General features: G+C 47.1%; 1 long non-coding RNA gene across 4 annotated transcripts in view; it reads left to right on the top strand.

Annotated features, from left to right (window-relative positions):
• Positions 1–255: 255 nt before the first annotated feature.
• LOC147247079 (uncharacterized) overlaps positions 256–24,498 on the top strand; it is a 105,593-nt gene continuing 81,350 nt past the window's right edge. For all 4 annotated transcript variants that reach the window (XR_015109447.1, XR_015109449.1, XR_015109450.1 and 1 more), the window contains exons 1-4: positions 256–387; positions 929–1,186; positions 18,291–18,382; positions 18,515–18,610. This is a non-coding gene — a long non-coding RNA (uncharacterized LOC147247079). The remainder of the gene's footprint in view (positions 388–928; positions 1,187–18,290; positions 18,383–18,514; positions 18,611–24,498) is intronic.

Genomic DNA, 24,498 nt, shown 5'->3' with positions numbered 1-24,498 from the left:
GGAGCCTGTCAGTCGCCTGGGTGGCCCCCAAAATTCAGAGTGCAACCGTTGTCTGACCTTTACGGTAACACAAGCCAGAGTTCAAGGCGCAATGGAGAAACTCTGAAAGCGCTGACTAAGTTTACCAGCCAATCAGGTGCTCTCAGCTGTGATGCAGCCCTGTCTCCACCAATCACAGCTCTGGGTTAGGACAGGTGGCAGTGCCTAGCCTGTCTACCTGGGCACACGGTGCGTCTGAAACGCCACACTAATGCCACTAATTGCTCCTGCACTGAGTTGTTTCCTTGTTGCCTGTTCAACTCCTCACAACAAGGAGAGAGAAACAGAAGAAGAGTTGATGGACGACCGGAACGCCATCGCCAGATCCTCCTCTGCTTAGAGGACAAGGTGAGCGTGGCTGACACTTGGTTCTGACATCATTCACCATCCTCAGGGAACACCAGTCACCAAGTAGTATTCAACACACAACAATAAATATACGACAATAAATATACTACAGTGATATCACACCACGTGAGTAATAAATACCATAAGATATTTGGATGGTGTATTTTAAAGCCATAGAATCTCTGGTGAACATATCTGCTTGATGACGGCAGCAGACCTCCTCAGGTGATGTCATTCATATCTGACCTGGCTACACACGAAAGTACACACATTTGCAGTACACTGAAATATACTTGTGTATTTCGTGGTTACTTTATTTAAAACAAGCTGACAGAATCTACGTCCTGGTATGAGCTTCAAAAGAGGTGTCTGGACCTTTCTGTAGTAGTAGTGATAGTGATAGTAGTCGTAGTAGTAGTAGCCATTCAGAGTAGCCTACCCATTACCATCTATCAGAAATTGTGTACCTGTAGGACTGACACCTGCGCAGCACCTAGCAAACACGGCCGCATTGCATTGTGGGATATTTCTGTTTCTCCAGGTAGCGCGTGCCACTGAGTAGGCGCTGATGTTTCGGACGCGCCAGAACAACTGTTTTTGCGTCCTCGGGAGGCTGCGTGGGTTCAGACGGAGCCAAACACGCAGATGATGACGTCACCGGACAGAGCTCTTCATGGCGGGAATGCGGTGAAAGCTGGTGTTGCTCTGCGACGACGTCACACCTCGTCACCACAGTGGAACGCCGTTGACTGGATCATCTGGATGACACCTGTTCAACAGCCATCATGGCGGTTTAAAGGTGAGTCTCCTGCTGGTTTATCTGTGTGTGTGTGTGTTTGTGTGTGTGTGGGGGGGGGGGGGGGGGGGCAACGTTAGCTAGCAACCGCCAGTTAGCTTGATGCTAGCAGAAGCATACATTTTTAGTGATCTGTGGAAGTCAATTTTGGTGCTTCTATGTGTAATTATGTGTTTATTGGTGTCCTGTCATTAGCAGTGTAGCTGTTGCTAGCCTCTGAATGCTAACAGGCTCCACCAGGCTGAGAGGGGTGTGGTTTTCCAGGTGTTTCTATGAGCTCATGAATCCACCTGATCAGAAGGAGATGTCCTCATTGACCTGAAAATATGAACTAATAGAGATGTTCGTTCTGGAGCAGATGCTGGCAGTCCTAATGTCTCTGCAGCACCACAATATTGATTTAAATGGTATTTTTACACATAATTGACCTTTGAACACGTGTCATTCTGAGGTTTGAAAATATTAGTAGGTCACGTTGCAACCAGGTTATTAGTTATTCTGAGGACGGTGGCGTGTTTTAGCCATGTTAACAAATCTCCTCCTGCCTCTGGGCTTTCAAATCAATCTTTATTGTCAACTGGTTGAAGTCAGCAGTGCTGGCAGGAAACCCTCAAGTTTGTCTTGGAATGGCAGATGTTCACCCACGCTGCAGCATTTCTGAAATCACAAAGGTATTTATTTGTAACTCGCCTGTGGTGCATGTGTCAAAAGTCAAGTTTGTCTTATTCAAAGAAATAAAGAGGTGTGTGTGTGTGTGTGTGTGTGTGTGTGTGTGTGTGTGTGTGTTCCCAGTAACCCAATTGTCCAGCTCCCCGGGTACTTGTAATACAGCCACAGTTCATTTACTGGCTCTATCGGCTCCTATTAGAGACGAGCGGCGAGGGATTTGCTCTCCTCCTCATATGATAACCACACCAAAGGCTCTAGAAGAAATGGTCTTAATCATGTCTCCTCCTGCACCACCTCGTCTCTGTACCTGCATCGTTATTTACCTGCTGAAATGGGAAATCTGCATGAAGAAAACAAGCCAAAGCTACATATCAAACTGGGGCCTGCTGGCTGCTCGGCTGGTGTTTCACTTTGGGTTGAATCAGACTTCAGTGTGAGGCTCTCTAACGAACCTGCAGGTACGTGCTGCAGCACAGTTCTACACACTGGGCTTCTCTCTTTGAGTGGTGAATGTGACCTGGACACGCTCGGGCTTACAAAACATGACTTTAATTCATTTGAAAATCAAAAAGGTCAAAGCCATGTTACTGTATGTGAGATAAAACCTGGGTCGCTCTGGAGGAATGCTGTAGAGTCCAACTGTAAGAACTGATTTAATGGGATTTGGACACAGAGCTGCCTCACTCTCACTATTGCACAGAAAAGTTCTTTGTTTTCACAAAAGGACAATGGTAGAAATACTGACTGGACATTTTTGGTTTTGATAATTACTCGTTTTCTCTGCGCTGTCAGCTCAAATCTCTCCACCTCCCTGTATCTCTCGGTTTGTTCTGGAAGACGGAGGAAGAGGTCAGTGGCAGGTCTTCCTCTCGTCTGCCAGCTGACCCGTCTGATGGGAGCTGACAGTAGATCACAGCTCACAACTACGCACAGGAAGGAGACGGGAGGATGCTGGTGCAGTGGCTGGGGACCAGACAGAGACGGGGCTGTTGGAGGGCAGTTCTCTCTCAGGGAGGGAGGTGTAGAATCACTGCTGGGCAAGCAGATGATGGAAGACTGCAGTGGAGGAAGATGAATGTTTAGGAGAGGACATCTGGCTTATTATCTTGTCCCTGACTCGGCTGATGGAGTAAAGAGAGTTCAGCCAGAAATGAGAAAAAGGTAAATGTGTGTCAGGGATGTCGATCACTTCAGTCTGGAATATGAGACTTCAGGTTTGTGTGGGCTTGGATTTAGATTTGTGGGGACAAAAGCTGAGACGATGAAGACGGCGTCTTCCTGCCTGCCTGATGTACGTCACATGCACCGAGCGACTCTGAAAGGAGCTCCGTTTGGTGAAGACTGCTCGTCAGTCCTTCTCCACCCCCCTCTCAGGCAGACTGTGCAGACAGAGTTTATTTTTAAATGTGTGGATTTCATTGTCCTATTTTTGAAAGTTGTTGTAGTACTGCAACTGAGAATCCTTTACATTCTGTGGTACTGGTTACCTTTCCTGAAGAAGGGTAACGCTGCAGTACTTTCTACTGTACTTCCTCTCTGTATTTGTCCTGCTAGAAAAGCTGGAGACGAATCTGAATCTCATTTACTGTGAAGGGAAATATGGTGACATCACTTATAGAATCTGTCGTTTCATTCCTGGAGACCATCATGGCTGTTGGGAGGAACGTCTGCCTCATCCAGACACTCTGGTCAGAGGGAACGGAGGATGCGGACAGCTTTGGGATTGCTGCTAATCTCAGTGTCACACATCAGTATTTATTCATTTGAAATCTAGAGCAGAACAGACGGGTGGAGTTTTGACTGTCCTCTTCTGTAAGGAGAGGCTGTAATCATGTAGTTTGACTGTAAATTCCCGCTCCAGTCAAAGCAGAGCAGGGAACTTTGCTTTGACATTATACTTTTCTATTGTCTAACTTAAATCCACCGCCAAAGGTAACTGTTCAAACTCTCCGACGCAAACCGTCGCACTTCACATGGTTGAGCGCTGACAGGGCTTCACTTCAGTGGAGCGACGACACCCCAGACACCTGGATTCCTGTTTCCGGCTCCACTGGGAAGACACACACACCTCTGTTCTTCTGCTGCCTTTTGCCAAAGTCTACAAAGTCCCAGAAAGCCTTTTAACAAGTGAAAAAAGGCAGAAAGTCGAACGTGTATTTTTTAAAGTTGAACGTGGGAGCTGTGTCAGTCAGCCGCTACCGTGTGACTTGTTCAAAAAGGAGCGAGAGAGCGTGGGTGACATCGCTCTCTGTCATACTCTTTCACTCTCACTCATTCTCTGTGTCAGTTTCCCCTCCTCTCGCGTCTCTGACTAAATCGGGGTGTGATGACTCTGTGACAGCTCCACAAAAAAGGGCCTATTTTGAAGTTAAATCTGGGGGCAGGGTGGGGGGTCTTTGTATGAAATGAGACCACGTTGTGTGTCTGTGCATATACATTTTGTGTGTGAATGTGAGTTTGTGAACGTGTAAAGTGTGCTGAGAGTGACAGACTGTGGGACGGGGGGGGGGGGCAGGAAGGGCGTTTGATAATGGCTGACTGATGACTTGATTGCCTAGACTGAGTTCAGCAGCAGAAGTCTGTAATCTTAACTTTTGTCCTTTCATGGAAAAAACTCTGTAGCTGCAGATGAATTTAGTCCGACAGCTTTTGAACCCCATTCAGATTCAAATAGTTGAACTTTGGAGCTGCTATATTTCGTCATGTCTCCAGTGTGCAGCTCGCCGTGTGGCTGCTGACCACGCCCACGCTCATGGCAGCGCCATCTGAATATGAGCCTGAGCACCAGAACTGGACCCTAGAGCGCTTGAGGAAGATGCTGCTCTGATGAGTTGACCGCTTAGCGGGGAAGAGATGCCACCAGAGTGCCATTCCTGTGGATGTCACCTTGACACAGACCACCTACCTTGTGGGAAGACCCGCCCACCTCACACCTGTGTTGTTCCCAGATGACCTTCCAAGTATTAGGCAGCTGCTCTCACTGGTGTGACTGATTGGTGTCAGCGGGGTGATTAACTCACCTGTGGCGTTCTTCTCCCCCTCCACGTCGCGCCTGAACACCCGAGCGCTGATACGATCCTCGCCTGGGTTTAGTAGTAATTGATTTCACAGCGATTGTTGGTGGAAGAATACGGCTTATCAGACGTGACATCATCGACACAACACAGAGGGATTAGAGGTGGAATGCTCGCTGCTGAATTGACTCTCCTCATGGTTTATAGTCTTAAATGACACTTTGATAAGGGCCCCACCCCCACCCCCCCACAGCCTGAAGAGCCAAGGACTTGAAGCAGCTCTCCAGTGAGTCAGTTCCTGCTGCTGGAGAACCACGATGTTTCTCTTTCCCCAGCAGTCAGAATCTGCTGTGCAGACATGGATTTAAACACACACACACACAGCTTTTGTTCCAGTGAGGAAACGTGTTGGTGTCATCCTCAATATTAAGGCTTTGTTTTGTGTGTCAGTCTGTGTGATTTGTGTGTGCAGCGGAAACAGATGTAATATCACAGAGAACATCTGTCTCTGGTGTGCAGGGTGGGGGTGTTTAGGGGGGCAAAGCTCTGCACTTGGCGGGATTATGATGTGTGCGTGTGTATGTTTGTGTCCGTGTGTACTGGTGTGTTCAACTCTTTCCAAGAGAGGAGCTTTCACAAATCTGCCTCTGGAAGCCGGGCAGAGGACTGTGTGTGTGGATTAATGTTTATATATTCATAATTATATATTTAGTGTGTGCACTTCCTTCCTATCATCCTACTTGGATGATAGTGACGACTGACACTCTCAGGCCACTTCTCGAAGCCTGGTGTGTGAACCCTGTAGGTGTGTGTTAGAACGTGTTTGAGTCAGGTGGGATTCCCCTTGGCGATGCACCGGCTCTTTCCTGACCTAATAGCCAGTGCTGCCCTGTCCTCGCTGTCGGAGAACGAAACGCCATCGTATCTGTGCGTGTAACCGCCTGGAGTCCATTACAATTTTACATTCACATCACATTAATGCCAGAGTAACTACATGGTGATGTTGATTTGTAGACATGATGACGTCAGGACCCCCGTTGATGGCTGAGCGTCCTGTGGTCGGCCGCGGCCAGCAGCTCTGAGTGACTGTGGCCAGGTTCCTGAAGGGACTCACTGTCACAAGCTGTTCCAGAGAAAAACGTGTTGAGTGTTTTGATGCGTCATCATTTCAACCTCAGCGATTGATTCTCAGTTATGAAGGTAGCAAATTAAGAATAGCAGTTTAACCTGACGTTGGTGTTGACGGGGAGCTTTCATCTGACAGCTGCAGTCTGGGTGATTTAAGAACAGGAACACAGGAGGTGATTCTTGTCCATCGCTGTCGTTGGAACCACCGTGTGCTGCCTTTGATGGGTCCTCTCGTCTCTGGGGTTTCCTCCAGTAGATGCTGGGATTCAGATCATAAATGTTGCTGATCTGAATCCTGGACTGGCTTGGATTCTCAAACTGGAAGCAAATAAGAGCCTCTGTTAACCCAATGATGATGTAACCACAATATTCAATATGTTCAGGGAAAACACATTTGTTCTGTCTTGATAGTTGGTACAAAATCGTCGTGCTGCGTTTGTGAGCTGAGACGTTTTAAATGGGTAAAGATTTCAAACCCTCTTCGGTGTTGTCTCGTGTCACTGGGTGACGAGTCCTCAGGGGCTAAACGTGCCTCTGACATTGACTGCACGTGTCACAGAGGTGTCGATGGTAACCCTGTTCATTCCTGCTCTGTTGCAAGCACGCAGTAACAGTACAACATGCTCTCAGCTTGTTCTCTGAAGACTCATCTAACCGGCGTCTCTGACTTCTCATCACAGTAAAACAGGAGGCTAAATTGCTTCAACCGCTTCATCCTCCTCCATCCTCTTTATCTCTCTTTCCTCTGTGGTGTGTTTCAGTTAATGGCCTCTATTTAAGGCAGAGTTACTTTGAGGCTTTCTGAGAAAAAAGAAACTGGATGAAATGTTCCATTGAACAGAATCAATGATAAAACAGATGGGCCAAATATGGCATGAGCAAGTGTTTAGTTTTCACTCTCGCTGACATTTACCATCAAGACCAACAAACGCCGCAAGAGAAGTTGATGCTGTGACAATGTAAAACCTGTTGAGATTAACAGTGTCGTGTGCTGTCTGTTAAAAGATCAAGTATTCCAGCAAGTGACAAGGAAAAGTCAATGGAAAGCGTGCGAGCCTGACAGCTGCGACTTCACACAGAATTTCATGGCTCGGGCGCTCAAGAAGCAGCTTTAGAAGCTACAAGTGCTGTTTCAAAGATGGAGTTCTGTGGAGGATTATGGTGTCACACTGCCATCGGCTCACTTTCTCCCAGGACGAACATCCTTCTCCCAGACAAAACACGGAGAATTCACACACACACATGAATGTCATTCAAAGCTTCTACTCGACTACAGGAACTGTTTTTTTTCTACCTTGTTTAACCCGGTGATGTCCACACCTGTGACGTGTTACCTGGGCTCGACCGGGTTTGGTAGGAAATGGAGTTTTCCTGCTCTCATCTTGTCTTTGGTCACAGGGGGCCATTCTGGACCTCAGGAGCCGGTCCAGGTGACTCATACTGGGCTGTGGAGCAGAAATGAGCTGAAATGATGACTGTTAAAATGATAATGTCAGAAGCTGAAGTTGACCATTTAGATATGAAATATCATATCTAAAGTACTGCCAGAAGCCGTGTGTGCCACATGGACCTTGACCTCTGACCTTTTTCTGTGTGTAACATGGCTGTGTGCCATGAATCTTTAAAGAGGTTTTCAAACTGTTTGTAAATCAATATCTGCATGTCAGTCAGATATTTTGCAGTTGCAAGCACTCAACAGGCAAGCAGGACCTTGGAACCTCCTGATAGGCTCGTAGATTTTGAGCAGTCCAGTCAGCAAACGTGTCTGAAGCCAGGAGGTCAAGGTACCGCTGTTACTACCTCACAAGTAAGGAAAATGTTGCTGGTTGGCCCACATCCATCATTACAGTTATCAAGTTAACCTCACCTTCGTCTCCTATCTTCCCCTGATCAGGTTGATTTAAAATACATTTTGTCTGTTGAAGGAGTGATCAGATTGGACACCTTCGATCTGGCACGTGTCCAGAGATTCTCCGGAGACGCTTGATGTTGCCTAACCTGCTTTCTGCTCTCTCTTCCTTGGTTTAGTGTTTAGCTGCTGTGGCTTGTCCACTATCCAACATCTCATTTCTCCTGATATTATATTTCTGGCTATGACAGATCTGAGCTTGGTCTTGAAAAAACAAAGATGCTGATGATCAAAAGAAGGCAAACAGTAAGACAAAAGCAGCCCCCGTGGCTTTTTTCCAGGCTGTGTCATGTTTAGGACCAGCCAGAATGTGAGAAAGACGAAATGCAAATGCAGTTCTCCCTCAGCCCATCGGTCCTGATTGACTCAATCTCAGGACGAGTTAGGAGCAAACGAGTGTAGAGCTGCAGAAACAAGGACATGATGAGGAGGTCTTTCAGGAACTTGTCCAAGAGGCTCTGTTTAAAAAAAAGGGGGGGGGGGGTCAGCAAGGGTAAAGAAGAAGGGGGAGAAAAGAGGGAAATGGAGAGCTTAAGAAGGGAAGGAGTGAGAGGTTGCCAGGGAAAACATGAGGAGGACCAGTCGTCTGGAGAAGAGTAAGAGCCTTGCGTTTACTGATAAGCATGCATCAAAGCTGTCTTGGCTGTCAGATCAAAGACTGGGCATCGCCACGGACTCAACCTTTTTAGGAATCACATGTCTACTTGGGCCACTGGGAGCCACAATCACTGATAAGAGATGAGCTAAACTGACTGGTACAAGAGGAGCCTTGTAGCACCAAGTTCATCCCAGCTCTCAGGAATCTGATCCAGAAGGACTGTTCAAGTGGTCAAACATGATGCTAATGCAGCACGAGCTGCTGCTTTGAATCGGAGGACTTCCCCCCTCCCTCGTCTGACAAACCAGTCTTTCTCATGTTGGATGGTGGCGGATTGAGTGAGGTAACCCCCTCTGCTGCAACACTGCCAGCTCCTCCTGGGTCACCCTGGCCAGGTGAGATATAATTCTTGCTGTGTGTTGTGGGTCCACCGTGAGGCTTCTTACCAGGTGGACGTGGCTGGAATGCCTTCGGTGCCTGGGAAGCATCCTTATCAGATGCTGCTAACTTCTATTCTGAGCCCCCCATGTCCGAGCCCCTCCCCCTGAGGCTCCAGTTCCTCCTTACAGTGGCAGCCCTGTGCAGGGCCTTCATCACATCATTTATCGACAGGTCAACTTGAACCTGAAGCATCCCACTGTTTCCCATCCTCCATCGATGAAGTCCTGGCTCTCATGGGGAGCCATTATAGGGGGTCATTTACTCCCGATTTAGTTCCAAAGCAGATGCTGTCCCTGCGGCTGCACCTTTAGATCCCCTTTGGTCAGTATGTTCACATGATGTTAGAAAAAGTCTACTTGTGTGATTCTGACTCCAGCAGGACTTTAGGAGGTCATGTGAACAGGTCTGGAGAGGAGATCACCAGCATGTACACACTTCAGTCAGCCTGGTGACCTGCACATGTTCCACAGGACTTGACCTGGACTGCAACTGTGCTTGTAAAACCACCGAGTGACCAGGACTGTCTGGGAAGAGTTTGACTTTTGGACCCAGGTCCCTCGGTTCTCTGACCCCAGGACACTGGAATGTGGGCGTGTACCTCCTTCAGATCCACTTCTTTTTTTATTGTTGTTTTTAAATGTAACCTTTCCATGTGAACCTGTCAGGTGCTTCCCATCTGATACACTTCCCTCCACATGAAAACTAGCATCGTTCCGAAGAAGCAAAAGAGTTCAGTTGGCCTTTCAAATGAACCTGACTGCAGAATTGATTTCCTATCCTTTAATATATCATTTACAGTAAATATTCCTGGTCACTCCTGGAAACGTCAAACTTTAAAATGAGTTAATGAACCATCATTGCTTTGACCTGTGAGCAGCTTCAACTTTCTAGTGATTCGAGTTTGGTGTTGAAGATAGTTTCTGCATGCTGAGCACTTTCCCCGGCCTGATCGTTGATGGCAGCAGTCCAACTCTTTGTATTGTCATTTCTAGTTGAGTAATATGACTTCATGGGCACAAGAGGACGCAATTATCAATCAGCCAATTAATGGTGTCAGTTAGTCTCATTCTGTTGCACCCACTGAATTAGATTTGACAAGAATAAAAGATGAATGATTCTAATTGTTAGTGGTATTGATCAGCATATTGACCGTTGCCTCTGAAAAATACAGGGTGTGTGTGTGTGTGTGTGTGTGTGTGTGTGTGTGTGAGAGAGAGTGAGAGACAGAGAGAGCGGGAAGGGTGGCAAGTTAAAGACCTCAAATGAGACCAGACACCAGCTTGTGTAACGCTTTAGAAATGTTGTCAGAGGCTCAGCTCGTGATTAGCCAAACATTTCTCTGAAGCTTGTCTTGGATTTGAAGTGAGGATTTAAAGTACAAAAGACCAACACTCAGACCAGTTACAAGAGCTCAAATAAGCAGCTTTCACACGACTCCACATTTATTACATTCCTAAAATAAACCGCTCTGAAAATGTAGCTCAGATGGTGTTTTTGGAAGTCACAGAGGTCAGAAAGAGAAACAGCGGCGAGGCGGAGAGATGGGTTAGAAGAAATAAACAGTCGCTGTTCCAGGAGAGAAACTGGAACCAGCCGGCAAATCTGCCATCCTGAAAGGATCCTCATCCTGCCGTCTGCTGATGGAGGAGAAGGTCTCATCACACAATCAAACATCAGCTTGTTTTCAGTGTGTGATGCCATTTGCAGCTTAAACACAATGAATAGGTTACGTTTCCTGCCAGAGAGCCAGCAGCCAATCGTGGGATAACCCTGATGGCTGGACACCACACGTGTGTGTGTCTATTGTTTTATAACCTTGTTTGTGGTGTATAGGAGCTCCTTGAAGACGAGACTCTTCATCCTATAAAATAAATGTATTGTCAGGAGAAATCAGGAGGAGCCAGGGATCGAACAAGGAATCCTCCTACCAGGGACTAAACTGGTCTTTGCAGCTCACCATCATCAAACCGAAGCTCCCACCGAACTGAAAAGGCTGCCACCCTCGACACATCAGTGCTGCAGTACCCTAAAACTGATGAATCTCTGATCCTCCTGAAGTAGAACCCACTGACAAATACATTATTTCATATTTCCATCCTATCGGCCAGATACCGTAGAAAAACATAAAAATGAGTCTGAAGTGATAATTATGTCTCAATTTATAGGTCAGTTCAGGAGCTGAATGCAATTCTGGCAACAATCGGAAGTGAGGGGACTTGGTGTCAGAGTCTCTCTGCAACTCTACTTAACTTTACGTTCTAATTTACTTCCTTTCTAAGCAGAATATTCTAAGAACAAGAAATGTGGACTGAGTTGCAACAGAAACCAAACCAAAAGTAAGAGTGAGTCCTGGGGGGAGATTGGACCCTGTGAGGAGGCTTGGTGACGCACTGCCATTAACTTCTCTTCTGACTCTGCAGCAGTTTCATGAGGCGGGGTGACTCGGCGGCAGGACGAGGAGGCGCAGGAACGTGTCTGGCTGACGTGTTGCGCTGAGGGTCCGGCTCAGTTATAATGGCAGGATGATGTGAATCACAGCGGTAAAAACACCCGTTAGACTGATGGTTGCTCTTCACGGTGAACAGTATGATGCAACGCTGCTGCCCAGAATAGAAATGAGATCATAAGTTAACAACTGCAGGAAAAAACAACATGCAGAAATAATGAAAACCATAAAACAATATCTGCCCGATGGAGGGGACATGATGGAATGTGGAGGGGTCAGGAATGGCCTCAAGACCCTCTACAATATGAATCCTGTCATAATTTGACGATACAGTGACTGATTTCTGGACAATGACAGTGTGACGTGTGAAATACGATTATATGAAAGAACCAATTTTTGAGTTTAGATTGAAGTTTTGGGAAAAGAGCAGCAGCAGAGCTCATATTACAGTTGAGGATTTATGCTGCCTGGCATCTGGCGGCGGTCTGAGGGGATGGCCCTGGCTTACTTCTGGAGAGTGATTGACAAGCTTCTCCCTGTTTGCTGTAACTCAAAACGGATCGTGTCTTTGGCACCTGATCATCTTTTGAAATCATAGTTTAAGTTTCTGATGTGAAACAAACCCCTCAATACTTATTGATGCCCAGAGACTAATAGATGGCATCAGGAAGAGGTGGGATCAGGGTGTCCCTCTCTGACGGGGCCCGGGTCTGAACTAGCAAGCCTTCCGTTTGTGATGACCCTACGCAGCAGTCCGGTCCACCGGAGGCTGGGGGCTGGGGGCTTTTACATGAGGCTACGAACACCAGCAGCATGACGAGCTTCTTTTCTGGTCACCAAGAGTTGAAAAACTTCACCGCGTCACTTTTACCAAATCGTCCAATCATAGGGGAGGAGGGGCGGGACAACAACCCAAACATGCGAGTGCAGAGCAGTTACAGTCAAGAAGGGCTTCAAGCTGATGGCACCCAGTGAGATGGCGTCCATTATTCCGTATCATAGCAACCAAAGTGTCCAGGCTTCCAACATGCTGCTAGCTAGAAGCTACTAGGACCGAACAAGCACCTGGTAACCTGGCTCCTGGTAGTTAACCCTGATGAGGAGGCTCTATGACCATAGAACCATAGAACCAGGCCATCTTGCCTGAGCTGGTAAAGTCTGTTAAAACCCAGCCTACAGCCCCAGCAAGTTTGTGGCCTGTTCCCTCATTCATGACACCGGTACCCGTGTGTCAGGACTGACTGATGCTCTCCGTGGTGCTGATCCAGTTGCTGCGATGCCGTCCATGTGATCTCTGTCCCGCCCACAGGTGTGGAGAAATGCCACATAAACCAATTGTTCCAATTTGTGCCATTTTGACAGGAGTGAGCAGGTGGGAGCTCCACAGAAGCGGCAGGTCTGTCACTTTGATCTCAGATTTGAATCACATTTCACTCAAAGCTGTGTAAGTCGGCAAGACTGAACCTAAACATGGGAATGATTTTAAAGTTTTGTTCAAGGGTTGAGGTCTTTTCAGGTTACCTGAGGTACCACTACTCCAGTAAAGTGTGTGTGTGTGTGTGTGTGTGTGTGTGTGTGTGCACGCACGCCAAGTGATTTGAGGAAAGGGGGAGAAGAGGTTATATCTATAAATGAGTGAAATAGAAGGATGTAAACAAGTAACAAGTCAACGTGGCTGTTGGTGTGTGTGTGTGTGTGTGTGTGTGTGTGTGTGTGTGTGTGTGTGTACAAATCATCAACTGAGGGTAGTGAGTCTGTTTATTCATGCTGTGACCCACATATGCACCCCAGAAAGGCCTCATCAAAAGCCTCATTGTCCTCCTCCCTTCACCTCCATCCTCCCTCCCTCCCTCCCTCCCTCCTTTTCCCCTTCTCCTTCCCTCCCTCACTCAATCACTTTCTCTGTCTCTCTCGGGGTCTTTTTAAAAGCCAGTCTTGACAGTCTCAGACAGTTGCCCCCCTCCACCTCTTCCTAAGCGCCGTGGTAAAGTGAACCCCGTCGCTACAGCAGCAGCAGGAACGTGAGAACTTGACAGCTGCGGTCACTTAGCGGAGGGACGCTACTCCATCTTAATCAACTGGCCCACTTCTGAGAGCCGCACCTGAGATCATAGGGAGGTCAGGAGCCGCCCGCACCAGCAGAGAGGATCAAAGCTCAGGTGTAGAAGGGCCTTCGCACTGATAACTAGAACAATATATGGTTCTAAGTCAAAATTATGACAACTGTATAACAGTAACTACAGTAGAACCGCATGGTTTTAAAAACTGGTACACGTCTGTTGTTTGCTGTTAAGCTAACTGGGATCCTGTTACATAGCTTGTTTGCTAGCACATTCAACCCAGTTGATCCAAAATCTGCATACGTTCAGTATTTAGACAGCCAGTATCTGTCTGAAGCTAAACTGTGAGAGCATGAGGAGCTTCACCAACTCGCCAGACATCCTGCAGGGTTCCATACGGAAAAAAGTTGTTAATCTGGCACTCCCGACTCCAGACGCCTGTCCCTGTGAACGAGGTTTTATTCTTGAAGTCATCGTCACGTCTTCTCAATGTGCTGAAGGTTATTTGTTGAGCACATGTTTCCAAAGTGACTTTCTCTGACCCAGATTGCAAACATTTAAACTAAACAGGAATCTAGAGACAATGTCTGCGGTCGTAAAATAGTAAAAATGTACATCATCGTAAATATCTGAGGGGTGTAAATGGTCACGGGTGATACACTCCTCTTCAGCTGAGTAGTGGTACTTTTGAACCATGTTAAGTACTATTCCAGGGAGTACTTTCCTCCTACAATGAGGTTCAAAACCTAAATTATCACGTAATAAATCTATGAAATAACACAACTTTCCTGATGCTCTCTGAGAGCTGAGGAATCCAGGAAGCATTTTCTTGATTGATCGGTTAAAAGATTTAAAGTCATTTGAGAACTGACTGAAGTTAACGGTGTTCCTACAACGTTCAGATGGGTGTAGTTCTGGGTGAAGCAGGTCAGAACAATGTTGATGTAACCTACATGTCTGAAACAATTACAGTTTAGCCACACATCCACAAATCACCAGAGCTGCTCACCCAGCAGCCGGTGTGCGTGCCTGTGTGCGCGCGCGCGCGTGTGTGTGCGTGTGTGTGTTTTTGGTGGGGGGGGGCGGCTCACTCTGAGAGAAAAAAATCAATGCTTTTTTTTTTTTTTGAACCATGGATTTTCAGCAGAGCTGTGGATTTCATTTGCCTGCATTGACATCACCTTGTATCTTCATCTCAGTACAACAGTTGTCACATTATGTGAGTTTCAAAAGTCTTGCTGCCTTCTTGGCTACTTGTGTTAATGATGTTGCCAGGGGAAGGTCGCCAAAGCCGCTGGTTCAGATGAAGGTCTTGTATTAATCCATAAAATAGACCCTTCAAACAGTCGAGCTAAAAGGAAGCCACTTCCTGCTGTGAGTTTATTTGTTGCCAAGGAACGTCTGCTTTAAAAGTGCTGAAATTACATGCCTGGGACACAATGGGCTCCATGATGTATCTGGACTCTCACTGTGCCACTTCAGGCTGCTGCATCATTAATCATATTTGATGTGGCACCTGTACTCTGTACTCTTCAGACAAGTCAAGCATTGTTCTGCAGGGTTCGAGGACGTCTATCTAGAACCTTGTGTGGAACGTGGCGACTCCGTTCATGTGCAGTCAGGAGCGCACGGGTCACAGGAAGGAGGGGTTTTTGGTAGCTGCCTCTCTGGAGCCTCAGCAGACTTCAGCTCTTAGAAGCCTTGGAGCTCCAGACTGAGTTGGAAACTGACAGTATGGGATTGTCTCAGTTGCCGGTTTTCCTTAATGGAAGTCAGCTGTGGCTTTTTTCTTTCCTGTCATCAGCATGTCGTCCCACTGGGAGGCAGTCCAGTGAAAACAGAAAAGAAATGAGCTGAGGAGGGATGGAAAAAGAGAGGCAGAGGGATGATGATGATGAGGAGGAGGGAGCCAGTCCAACAAAAACACGGAGGCAGGAAAGAAGCGGAGCAGAGAGACGGCCTGAGAACCGCTGACACTCGCCTGTCACGTCTCTGTGCACCTGAGCTCACGCTTTCATTTCCATTCACTCTTCAAGCATTTCCTGTTCCATGTTGGTGTAGATCTCATCGGGTTTCATGGCCACTTCCTGTTCCTGAGTGTCTGCCCCACCCCCCTAATATGCTTCACCAGGACTTCATTGACATGGACTTTTGACCTTATTCTGAATAAAGTATTTCTGTTATAGACTAACCAATAATATTCCAGGTAAACATGGCTCACATGACCTTGAAGTCATGTGACCCTGGTGTAGTTCCTTCCTAGGCTACCGTTAGCTTAGCACTGCTAACCGTAGCATCCAGGCTTCCAGCATCATCAGAGGGTTCATTAGTGAAGATGATCTTGATGAACTAAACCTGGAAGATCATCAGCTTTTGTTCACCAGAGCTAATTTACTGGTTCAATCACCACAATCACATGGAGCGATCCTATTGGCTGCTGGGGGAGGAATCTGGGGATGACCACTTCCTGTTGGTGGAGGAACCAGGGGATGACCACTTCCTGTTGGTAGAGGAACCAGGGCATGACCACTTCCTGTTGGTGGAGGAACCAGGAGATGACCACTTCCTGCTGGGGGAGGAACCAGGAGATGACCACTTCCTGCTGGGGGAGGAAACAGGAGATGACCACTTCCTGCTGGGGGAGGAACCAGGAGATGACCACTTCCTGCTGGGGGAGGAAACAGGAGATGACCACTTCCTGCTGGGGGAGGAACCAGGAGATGACCACTTCCTGTTGGACTCCAAACCCACCTCATCCTGCAGCCTTTGCAGTCCTGTGAACAACTGCAGGTGCTTGCCTGCATGATGTGACGTCTTGTCTGTTGTGTCGGTACATTTTGAGTGTTCGCTTGATTGTTTTTGAAGACTCAAGCTAGTTTGTGAAACTTGCTGGCAGCGGTGAAGCAGTTTGACTGAATCGTTACAAAATGCTTTGAAAACTCCAGCAGACTTCAAAGTGTGTTCAGAAAAACTTTAATAATGTGATTAAGATTGGTTTAATCCAATTATTGCTTCTACAGTGTCAGTGTCTGCATTTGTTTAGGCTCTTATCCTATAAAAAGAGAAAATTACAGTGTTTTTTTTTTCTGGGAGGACAAATGTGTTCTGTATTCTAAAAGAAATGGCAGGATACTTCATGTCTGTACTCGCTGGCTTTCCTTGTAGCCAGGATTTATGTTCCATTTGACCAACTTCTGCACTTCAGCACTTCTGTATTGGCATCACCAGTTCTGGGAAGTAGCCATTTTAAATCCATCCATTACATTCCTCCTTGTGCCTCGCTTCCATCCAGCATCCTCCTGACTTCTCCCCACTGTGCCCACATGATGAATCCTCATCACTCCAGAAACAGATGGCACGCCGGCCGGGACGTGTGCCAGCTCCGGCTCTGGGTATTGTCAAAGAAGTCGTCTCAGTGCCGCTGGTCGTCAGGGGGCCTTGATAGAGCGCCCATTCATGTGGTGGGTCACAGTGCTGAGTCACCAACAGATCAGCCTGTCGCTTCAACGGCCCCCCCCCCCCACCACCACCACCATCAGCTGCCTTGCTACTGCCGCCTCAAAGAGGTTCCTGAAAGCTCCTATTATGCAACTGATTGAACAACAAGGAGAAATGGCTTCCTGTCAGGACGTCGTTCCTGGTCCTTCTCTACAGAAGTGGGTCGCTGACACGTGGAGGATCGCGGCAGCGCTGAGGCGAGATGCTGCCAGATGGTTGGGTTTTGATGTGGGGTGGTCCACTCTGCTGCACTTGATGTTGCTTTGATGGGAAAAGTTTGAACCAATCAAAGTTCCTCCAAGCAACTTTCGCCACTCAGCCACCATCTTGGTGAAACACTTGTAATGTAGCTCAAGATCATCTGTGACGTCAGAGAGAGGCGAGGTCTTCTCTGCATCTGCATCACCCACCTCGGCATTCAGGAGTCCTGCGGTTTGTCTCCGTCTGCAATGTCTCTGAAATCTTCCCACTTTCCAGAAAAGTCCTGTTCAAAATATTCAGCATCCTGACTCAGCATAAGGCACAAATCTCATAACGGAGGATCGCATTCGCTGCATCGTTGGCCCCTCCAGCTGAGTCGGAATGGTCGGAGGGGTTTTTTCTGGTCCGCACCGTTCCGCTGTCATGGAACCTCAAGTTGGTGGTAGTTAGGGTTGACCTGAATGTTTTACAAATCATGGGTGGGGGGGTGGGGGGGGGCCTCTCCCTCTCTCCCTCTCTCCCTCTCTCTCTCCCTCTCTCGCTCTCTACCTCTCTACCTCTCTACCTCTCTACCAGAGGTCACACAGGTCCTTGGTGGAAGTTCAGGAGCTGGTGTGTCTTGTCAGTGCAGCCGCTGAGGCGTGCCCTCACCACTTCCTGGTCTAGACCTGAGAACCTGACTGCCGAGCAGCAGCGACCCCCACGCTCAGTCAGGCCACTGAGAACTAGTTCATGTTTTTGATTTCTGCTGGTTCTGATCCGCATATTTCCCCCGTACAACGGTTCTTACTCCCTTTTCTCATATAATGTGTATTTTCTGAATTCTCAGTTGGACAAAAGATGGTATTTCCTTTCTAAAAGCTTGTCAATAGGCTAGTGAGAAAAATATTTCCTCTGAGCTGTAAGATACTGATTCTCTCAGCAAATAGACGTTTCCTTCAACCTCCAAACGTTGGATCTCTCTCTCTCTCACTCACTGACTCACTGACTCTCTCACACACACACACACACACACACACACACTGAATGAATAATTAGCTGGAACTGTGCAGCTTAACTCTAATTGCTCAGTACATGAACCTCGACCACTTGGATTCACCTCGGGCCTGATCTTGGTTTTTCACTTGCTCTTTTGACCTTCAGGAGGCGGAGCTGATTGGACCTGGGTTTCGAGGAGGCCGTCTCTTCTCTCCCTCCAGCTGCCTTCCCTTCCGTCCGATTGCTCATTGAAAGAAGTAAATATGACATTAAAGAACAATATTTATTCTTTATTTTTCAGCAATGCAGGTTGTACATTTAACATTGGCCTAAAAAATCCATCCATCCCTCCATCCATTGTCTACCTTTTATTCCCATTTCCTCCTTAGCCAGAATAAACAAGAGGGCACTGGGAGGAATGAGGAGGGCTACATCTGGACAAGCCAAGATCCCAAACCTGTCCTATTGGATGACTTTTGACAGAGGTATGCTAACACTTCCCACTCACTTCCATTCATTGTGCAAAGCTAATTAGCATGGGTCACTCTTGCTCTCTTTTCAATCAGACGTCCATGTGTTGGGCGAGTATGTGAACGAGCACACTTATGTTTGATGTGTGTTACTGGAGGATTCCACTAGAGGGCACAATAGGACATCAGGGTTTGGTTATTGTCGTCCACATTAGAGCGACAAAAGAGGAAGATTCAGAGTAGGCTTTCATCACCTTCCAAAATATTACTGATCTCAGAGCAGCTACTCTGACAAGAGTGTTTGTCACCGTGCAGAGGCAATGACACGTCGTACAGACGAGGGTAATTGTGGACTTGATCTAAGATCTCAGAACGTTCCACTGTCACATCCCCTCTGCTCCCATAGGTTGACATTTAAACTTAGCGATACACAGAGAGAGTTATCAATGACTCCATGTTTTCTAGCTTCAGATTTTGCTGGAAACCTGCAGGTGTAGAAGTAAAGTGTTACAGTAGCTTGCACTTTGATGAGGTGTTAAGGTGGATGGAGAAGAAGTGAGCAAAGAGCGGCTGGACTGGACCATGACCCGGGAACTCCTGACAAAAATTGTGTCTAATAACTTGTTGCTCACAGATGAACAGAACCTCCTAGAGAGACCCCTGACTCTCAGAACTGGAGAGTGTTTCAGTGTGAATGTACTGAAAGCTGTAACGAAGCAATTTATAGGTAGATTAACTTTCAGCCATAAAAAGAGATTATTCCATCACAGTGGTTGCTAAATTGAAAGGCTCAGTGTTGAGCACTGCTCTATTAAAACATTAAAGTGTTTAACTTGTCCTACATGGAACAAATGTTCTGTTAGGAATGCATAAACCTTGATGTATGGTGTGTGTGTGTGTGTGTGTGTGTGTGTGTGTGTGTGTGTGCAGCACTGATTATGCTTCAATCTGTAGCGTTCCCAGACTGAAATGTCAATCCGTTTCTGTCCTCTCTTATCTTGGTTCCTCATTTGCTGCCTCCTCTTCCTTTCATTGTGGGCACCAACGTGAGTGCCTGTTCTTCTTCTTATGTACCGCCACCTCCTCAGAGCACAGCGATGTACCTCTGAGCACCTCCATTGCTGCTTCTCTGTGCCAACGCAGCTGCAGCGACTCAGCGATGAGAAAACAATGTTGAACTGGCTTGTTCTGTTGTGGAAGTGATGTTCATTCAGGAAGTCATAAACCTGATGTTTTAACGTGATTTACATTGAAATCTAACCAGAGCAGCCAAGAATCATGAAACCTTAATTTTCATGTGTGTTCTTTTATTTGAAAGGCAACATCCTGTAAACAGGTGGTTCCTGAAACATTTAGTGTAAAACACGCTTGTCAAAACTGCAGTGCCACTGTGAGAAGTGTTGGGTGTCTGACCAAGTGTCCTTCATTTGAGGAGTTTGGAGTGCGTGTGTGTGTGTGTGTGTGTGAGAGAGAGTTAAAAATCCTTGAGCTGTGACTTGTCAAGCTACTGCTGACAGGATTGGAAATGTCAAAACCTCCAGATGCTCCATCAAGTCACACACCAGTCGATGTTCCAGTCCTTAAGGGGACAGCCATTGACATTCATTTGTTAGTCCTCATCCTGGAGCCACGTCCAAGGCCGGAACCACCACCCTTCTGAACCCTCAGCACAGCACATTTGGACCTTACAAGTATAGTTAAACCGCATGCAGCAGCTTTGGTGGTTAGCCTTAAACTCACCATTGAAGTGTCATGTGATCCACACCTCGTCAATCACTGTTCTCTCCATCTGTCCGTCTCTCTCCCCGAAGAAATGAACTCTTGCCACCGGTGTAATGCAGTGCGGCCTGCCAGTGAATCAATCCAGGCCCTATTAACACACACACACACACACACACACACACAGTGTCCAGTGCCATCTTCCCTCGCCCCAGTATGCCAATGAGTCAATTTCAGACTAATTAACATACAAAGACTCTCAATCTCATTCCCTCCGTGACTCATGCAGGTGCCGCCGCTCTCGCCTTGATGTTTCTACACCGTCTCAACTGAGACAAACACACATTCACACACTCTTATATTCAGGTACCTAACTGAACACCTGGTGCTGCCTGGCCTGGCTAATTGGAAATTAATCGTTCCCCTCTTGTAAAGGTGTGTGTGTGTGTGTGTGTGTGTGTGTGTGTACGCCATTCACAGTACATTTTTAAATGAGCAATCCTTGCTTGTAGCCAGTGGTCCCATATAACCGCGAGGAGCTAGCACCCTCTCTGCCAGCAGGCTACAGTCTAACAGTAGCTATCTGAGCGTGCAGGGATGCTCGGGGTTGGGGATCGTTGTGCGTGTTTGTTGTGACTTATCAAACTCACTGATTGGAGCTGAAGTCCACTGAGAAAGACTGGAAGCATTTTTCACATCAGTTTTGTCATTAGGTGACAGCTAACGTAGCAGGCTAATCTGCAGTTTCCTCCTCGGCAAAATCCAGCCGCGGTTTTGATGACAGCAAGACTCGGCAAAAAGAAACCGCCTACATGAAGCTGCAGCTCCTCTCCTGCTGTCTTCCTAGGAGGTCCAGCATTTACAAGCCTGATCTCTCGGGCAGCATCACTAGTTTTTCCTCAATTAAACTGCTGGAAGCAGCACACAAGTAAGATGAGACAAAACACACCATCAGGGAAAAGTGACTGCAAAAACTCCTGAGCCAGAGGAGCCCCTCCCTATGGAGCTTTGCTCATTTATTCAGATGTTGCTTCAATATGTAACATGTCTGCATGATATGATCAAATAAATTGGATATCAAACGCCTTCAGTGGAGCAGACGGTGACCTGTCCTGGGGTCACGACCTCGCAGGGACTAGGAGGGTATTCACAGGTGCAGAGGAGCCAGACAAAACACCCCTCTAATGTTTTAATGGTTTAGACTTTCCAGTGAACTTCCTCCCCCCCCCACACAGGGCTAATATTGCTGTTGTGAGAGATGTCATATGGTTCTCATTCAGCTGTGTGTAATGAAGTTAGCGCGGTTTGAAGCAGGACCATATTAAACACACTGTGTGTGTGTGTGTGTGTGTGTGTGTGTGTGTGTGTGTGTGTGTGTGTGTGTGTTGGAGGGAGAGTAGGTGAGAATATAAGTGATCTCACTGAGAACATGAGGATTCTATCTGCCCTCCAAATAGAACCGTTGACCCCAGCGTCCTCCGTCTCCTGCAGAAACAAAAAGAGAAAAAGGAGAATCTCACACACACACACACACACACACACACACACACACACACACACACACGTGGTAATGTTTGTGAATGAATAGTGAAAACCTGGTTTGTCTTTCAACGAGGCACCCTGATTATTCAAGTGCACCAAAACTTTACAAGCAGCTTACCTCAGTTCATAGCAGATTCATTAGGACCAATTATGTAAATCAAGTCAGTCGCTATTTTCCAATTAGAACACTCGAGGCACAACAGTGAGTGCTGCCTGCAGCCAGAGAGAGAGACACACACTGAGTGACTGCACACAGGGCTTCAACCGCCTCGGTGTGAGCTTTATTATTCATCTGGTTTGCATCCATCAGCCAGTGATTGGTGATGATTGGTGAAGCACCACTCTAATTGGACTGCCTTTGTAATTGGAATCATTACCTCACCTCCTTTTTGAATTTGACAAATATCTCCTGATTTTATGCTCAAATTAAGATGTGGCAGAGTGAAGAGAGATGAGCAATCTTGTCTCTGCTGCCGAGGGCCTGAACCCATTACACTGCTGGACTGTGCTTCCTGTACATATGAAGTCAATGCAAACGTCTAATTGGACACGTATTTGTATTCCTTCTGTTGAACACTGTGAATGATGGGAGTGGCACTGTGCCGCCCTCACTGAAGCATCTGAGCTGAGGGGGTTGTGAGAACAGACCGTCTGGTCAGTGGAGGATGGGGCAGCTGGAGCACGCCAGCGATCTCTGCTCGGTGGGTGTGGTTGGGCCACGGCGCCTGACTGATGGTTGATGTTTTACCACTAAGATGAAAATGTACAAATGATCCAGCGTCTAAACTCGAGCGAATGGTCAAAGTGAAATTTCTCTTCACGTTGTGTGTGAACGCCTCTGTCCTGTAACATTCAGCCTTCATAAGTTTAATTTTTTGGCATCAAAGATACTTTTGACAGACGGTGCGGAGGTGGACGCTGTCCAGCAGATGTTGAGTGTGAAGTAAGTTTGCGTTTGATTAGAAAGATGGGAACTTTTGCTGCAGCAGCTGTGAAAGAATCACTCGTGCTGAAGCGCCCAGCGTGGCATCGCTGTGGGAGACCTGCAGCTTCAAGCAGAAACATCAGCACCAGAATGTTGCGGCACTTCCTCTGCATGGCCATATTCAATCTCCATACCTCAGAGTATCACATCTGCCTCTGACAACCTGAGTTTCCTGGTGAGATGAAAGTAGGAGGCATGTAAAGACTCACAACTCCGTCCACCTTCCATGATACCTGCCAACCACGGCGATTTAAGAGCCTCTACACGTGTGTTTCATGCATCTGGGTGAGGTAAAAAGTCTTGTCTTGTGACGCCGACTGTCTTGCCACCTGTGAATACCATAGATTTGGATTGGCTAGAGATTCACCCACTCGTCTGAAGGCCATCAGGTGTAGACTGCGACCCCCAGAGGTCGACAGAGTTATTGTTGGACCCTTCCAGCGTCTGGCTCTCAGCAGCGGGGTGTAGGCCCATACAGGGTGAATACCTGTTTACCTGGACGCACCGAGGCATGTATTAACTCCACAGCGTGGAGGCCAGGAGAAGTCACGTGACCTTATTTAACTCAAGGCTGTGTGGCGTGGTCACCGGGGCTGATGTTGTGGACGACCTTCCCAGATAAACTTACTTCTGGTTTATGTTTTCACAAATGAATGAGGTTGGGAAGTGATTCTGGCAAAATATTTCACTTGACAAAACTTTGGGTTTCAGATGTTTGTGGTTATCTGACCTGTCGCCTGAGTTGATGAGCTTCAGGGTCACGTCTGAGGGTCGGGGCTGGCAAGTTAGAGGTTGTTTGGGTTGGAGGACTGGTTGGTCCCCCATCCTCCAGCTGAGACGTGAAGGTCTGTCCCCTTGTTGAATTGTGAAGGTCTGTTATCAGCGAGGGCCCGGACACTTAATCACATTAATTAATCTGACAGGCTCTATCAAATACATTATGAGGAGAGAAGAATGGCGGGGAGGAGAGAGCGGAGAGGAGACGAGGAGGCCAGAGAGTGGTGGAGATGACAGGTTTATAAATTCATAATCACGGGAGGAGAGGGACGGCGAGGATGAGAGGAGGAAATTAAAGATGGACAAAGGACGAGAGCAGACAGATGTGGTGACAATAGACATGAATGGGGTTAGTTTGTGGTTAATCCTCTCTAATTCGGCCTCATTTCACAGGCGGGGAGTTTCCATAGGAGCTCATTATGAGCTTATAAATCCACAGGGCTCATTTTTACAATGCCTGACTTGGTGTATGTGTGATTCCACGACTGTTTGAAGTCATTGGTTCATAATAGAATTTTAAAAGGCAGAAGATGGAACATATGGAGGCCATGCAGGTGGCCAGTATCACCTGTTGGCCTGTGGTTGTATTTAGCACTTCAACAATCTGATGAGGATGAAGAGCAAATATTCAGGAGGTGATTAAGTAACCAGACACACAGCAGAGGTCGTGTTCTTCTACATGTGAGGGGAAAACTGTTTGTCTCTAAATTTAATTATTTGACACAGTGAAAAACATGAAAACCTACTCTTGCACTCACAGATTCCCATAATGTACAAGAGGAAGTCAAACGCAGTAACGGTGTGTGTTCTTGTGTTCTGGTACTACCTGATGCTGATTTGGAGTCTTGTCCCATTGAAGCTATGAATGAAAACTGAATTT

The sequence above is a fragment of the Aulostomus chinensis genome, chromosome 16 (assembly GCF_037954235.1).
Source record: "Aulostomus chinensis isolate RoL2024-O1b breed Wild chromosome 16, RoL_Achi_v1.0, whole genome shotgun sequence".
Taxonomy (NCBI): Eukaryota; Metazoa; Chordata; class Actinopteri; order Syngnathiformes; family Aulostomidae; genus Aulostomus; species Aulostomus chinensis.
The sequence above is the reverse complement of the archived record's forward strand: the minus strand, read 5'-3'. Positions and strand labels throughout refer to the sequence as shown.